The following is a 4877-nucleotide window of genomic DNA, read 5'->3' as shown; positions in this document are numbered from 1 at the left end:
TGAAATCTTAATAAAATCTTCCAAATCTAGTTAAAAATAATTTTATTGTCAACTTGGATATAAAATCTTAGTTTTGAAATTCTGATTGGTTTGTTTATATTTTTTTTAAAAATATTTAGTAATTTTCGTTCATAATTTTATTAGAGAGAGAAAATATTTTTTAACTAATAATTATCTGTATTTTTAAAAAATCTTAGCTGTTATTTTTTTTTTCAAATACAAATTAGTTTTGATTTGAATAGATTTTTTTTACTTTTCTAGATTTTTTTTTATTTTTTGATTTGTCAATGTTTTTTATTTTTAATTGATTGTATTTAATTAATTAATTAATTAAGATTAATTAAAATTTTCTAATGACAATTAAATATAATTTTTTTATATATTTTAAGGTTAATTTCATATTTTTGTACTTCCCAATTAATATAGTAGAATATTTGACATTGCTTAAGTCTTTAAAATACCTTTTTAAGACTTACGTTCCAGATTTCAAACCATCAGTTCGGATCAAATTATCATAAAACACTCGTTATCGTTGTAAGCATTAGTAAGAAGTTACTTTTTTCTAAATGTCTCTGACAAGGTAAGATAGACTTTCCAGTCATCCAGCCTCTCAGCAATTTCACCATGCTTCTCACAAAGATTGAGTTTTCCACAAGTTATAGAAAGATAACAAGAGCATATGAGAAATCCAATTTTTTTCATGGTCATTCTTTTATTTTTTTCAGTTTTCTTGATTGTGCAGCCTAAAATCCTATAAATTAACATAAAATAAAGAGGAAAAAAAAAAGAGTGTAAATATGCAAAAACCATAGATATAAAAAAGTTTTAAATGGTGTATTAAGGGGTAGTTTAGCCAAAAACTTTTCAATGCAAAGTATTTCTTTTCACGTATAATTAATATTTGACATTGCTAAGTGTTTCTTTTCTTGTATAATATTTGACATTGCTTAAGTGTTTAAAATACGTGTTAAGACTTACGTTCAAGATTTCAAACCATCAGGTCAGATCAAATTATCATAAAACACTTATGATAATTTATAGAAAGCATTAGTAAGCATTAGTAAACACTTATCATAGTGTCGTTGTAAGCATTAGTAAAGACTGTCAAGGTAAGAAAAACTTTCCAGTCATCCAGCCTGTCAGCAATTTCACTATGCTTCTCACAAAGATTGAGTGTTCCACAAGTTATAGAAAGATGAAGAAGAAGAGAGCATCGAGGGTACTGTCACAACGATCACAAGAGCATATGAGAAATCCAATTTTTGTCTTGGTCATTCTTTTAATTTTTCCCGTTTTCTTGATTATGCAGCCTAAATTCCCAAAAATTAATTCAAACTACAGAGCAAAAAAAAGAGAGAGAGTGTAATATGCAAAAACCAAAGATATAAAAGATGTAAGTGGTAGTTTAGTATATATTGTAATAAATACAGAGAATATAATACCCAAAAACTTTTCTGGTCATCTGATGAATTCAAAGTGTTGGAATCCAGCATATAATTCCATAATTAAAAAAGGAACATACACTAAGTGTTTAATTTCAAAACCAAACCCAAAGAAGAAAAAGACTAATATCAAAAACCTGAATTCAAACCCGGACGTAAGGAGCAATTTATTTCAGTTGGAGGAACCTTCATCGTTCGTCGTCATGTGTCGTGGAAAAAGTTTACACCTCTCTGCTTTTAAATATAACCAGCGTCTTTAGTTTTTGGTACATTGACTTCTCTCTATCTTTTTCTTTGAATCCGTAGATTTCTGGAAACAAAAAAAAAAAAAAAATTACCTCGATCATAGTTCGGTGCAGCTGCAGCATCGGAAGTCCAAGTCGGAAGTTCAATTAGCTTCGAAAACGCTTCAAGGTACTCCCTACGATCTTGATCGTTTATAGTAGTAAGATGCTGCTCGCTACTATCTTGATCTTTTCACATTGGCTTTTGTATCTTCTTACCAACTTTCTTTATTTCTTCATGAACAAGATTTCAGTTTTGATCCTACATTTTGTTTCTGGTCTCTGCTTGGGAAATTTATGGAAAAGTCCATTTAGTTTACCAATTGGAATCGACTTATATTTTGATTAGTTAGTGAGTTTTTGTATATATTTTTAGCTGTGGGGGGAAGCAATTACTTGATGAACTTGGATCACAAGTGATACTATATATGTAGCTGAATTACATGTATTTGATATGTATTGCATGCTGATGATTGATTGACTCATCTTTCTAGGTTAGCTGAGAGCTGATAAAGTTTGTCTAAATGCTAGTGGTTTTGTGTCTTGTTGAAGTGTGGGAAATAAGATCACTTTTTTTTTTAGATTAGCGGGTTACATTTTCTAAACACACATGTACTATCCGAAATTCACATAACTGGATTAGTATATATATGCCTTCCACAATTCTTTTGTTTATGATTTCGTTAGAGGCAAAGCATAAGTTTTGTATTTTGAATGCAGAACGTTCCCTTTTTATTCTTCTCTGAATTGTCAACAACATTACCCATTATTTTATTTCCTTACATCTAATTAAAATTGTTTTTATTTTCATTAGATCGATGGAAAATGTATTTCCTACACTCAGTGAGATTCCAGTGGGTCTTTCTACACATTTTCAACGCATGATTGATTGGTTAAGCTATGCAAATTCACAAGGTGCTCTGCCTAGATACAAGAATCTAGGCCACATGTATGAGGTTTTGGATGCACAAGGAGTTGTTAGATGTTTATTCAAGAGTTGCGAAGGAGATGAAATAAGTTCGATGATAGAGGCATCTGTGTATCTATTGGATCATCCACTAGATGTCCTAGATCATCATCTCCAACCATTTATGGGTTTGCTGGAGTTTTGCCCACTATATTTGTGAGATTCATAAACAAAAATGGAAAGATGGACTCGGGTGTTTTGGTGGAATTCAAGGAATTTGTGAATCACATTAATATATACATGATTCCGGACAATCGTGCAATAAACATGGATGAAGTGCATAAGATTTCATTGATCGATGTACGTTTTGGCAACATGGATCGCAACCCAAGTAACATTCTTGTTGCAATAGAAGAGGGGATACCGCACCGTATTCCTATTGATCATGAAATGTGCTTTGTCAATGACGGGCAAGACTACGACTTGTGTGGCCCTTATTGGTTAACCTTAGAGAATGGTCTCAACGAAGCTTTATCTCAAGAGTGTATGGAGTATGTGGCAAATCTAGATGTGGATGCTGATATTACGTTTCTGAGGCGGTGTGGATGGAACTTTCCCGAGGAATACATTGAAAGGTTCAAGATCTTTACAACTTTCTTGAGTAAAGCAGTTGCACAAGGACTTACACCTTTACACATTGGGAAGATTGCTTCAAATAAGTGCAATGATCGGAGGTTTAACTTGCAAGAGATGGTAAGGAGTGTTGATGAAGAGGAATTGGTGGCTCTTGTGGGCAATCGCATTGATGAGCGACTCAGAGAATATAGTATTATATGAGACGAAAGAAACAAAAGAGAAGATAGACTTGATGAAGAAAAAGCTTTAAGAGAAGAAAAAAAGAAAGAAGAAAAAGCAAAGCAAAAAAACATGACTCTGTTAACAAATCTCTTTTAATAATTCGCCACACCAAAATGCTACGATTGACATTTACCGTATCTTTATATTTTCCTTTTGTTAGCACTTATTCTAAATCGTAATCTTTTTATTATAGTAACTAGGTATCATTTTAGTAAAATATTCATTACAAAGTTTCTTTAATTAAATTCATTTATTAAACTATTGGGATTTCTAAACTATTTAATAAAAATTTTAAAAACATACAAATTTTTAAAACATTCTTTATATCTTTACTAGGGAGGTACCCGCGCCTAAAGCGCGGTATTAAGATTTTAATAATAATTGTTTTGTTACTTTATGATATGTTATTTTTCTAAACTAATTTTTTAAAACTTTACAATATTTTATTGGATTATAAATACATTTTTGTATTTGCATATATATAGTAAAAGACTTATTTAACTAAAGAAAAATAATTTTCAAAATGTGAATTACTAATTGAGTCTTTTAAATAAACTTGTAAACTGTAGTAAACAGCTATTGAGATTCAATAAGTAATACCAAATTTTGTAAGAGCGTAAGCAATTTCCAAAAGTTCGATATTAGAATGTATTATCTAAATTACAAAATAAAGTTTAGAGTAACGGAAAGTTGGATTTGAGTAGCGGTTAATACAAAAACTAAAATATAGAGTCCTTCAAATAGAAGAAAAAGAGACAGCCAACATCCCATTCTTTACATTTGAGTTACTGAGCTTTAACCTTGTTGGTTCATCACATGTTTTATATAATAACGCCCAGCAAATTCAGTCCTGCAAATATATAAATTGTTTTAAGAAATTTGACTTTAACATCATACAGAACTTGATTTCATAAAAATAATTACATCTTACATAGCCTGATGATGCTCCAGTCCTTCGTACTCTGGTTTTATGAAGATCTTCGAAGAGTTTAAGGTATTTTCAAGACATGGTGAACCTATGGACATTTAGAATTTTAGGTAATTTTATTGATTACCTTATGATAATTAAAACTTACGTTACATACCTTCATATTCTCCAACCCTCATAAACCGCATTACACAGAATACAGGTTCGGATTTGTATATGAGATGGCACCCGCTTGATTGCCATATGGTCCTGAATTCAGTAGCGTGGTTGTCTTTGAGACGACACTTCACAGTCTCACACCTACATGTTTATCAACTCAATTAAAATGTTGACAGAAACTAATTTGAATTGTAACAATCATAAAGGGAAATTAAATATCTAGTACCTGCCATTCAACAATGTGAGAACAACTTCATTAATATCAATGATACTCCCAGGCCGTCTTCTATCTTCAACAT

At 30.9% G+C, this 4877-nt stretch overlaps 1 pseudogene; it reads left to right on the top strand.

The window, feature by feature from the left end:
• The first annotated feature begins 2544 nt into the window (after positions 1–2544).
• Positions 2545–3470, top strand: LOC104773998 (annotated as a pseudogene).
• The last annotated feature ends 1407 nt before the right edge of the window (positions 3471–4877 follow it).

Source organism: Camelina sativa, unplaced genomic scaffold (genome assembly GCF_000633955.1).
Source record: "Camelina sativa cultivar DH55 unplaced genomic scaffold, Cs unpScaffold00918, whole genome shotgun sequence".
NCBI lineage: Eukaryota > Viridiplantae > Streptophyta > Magnoliopsida > Brassicales > Brassicaceae > Camelina > Camelina sativa.
This window is presented reverse-complemented; position numbering and strand designations above follow the sequence as displayed.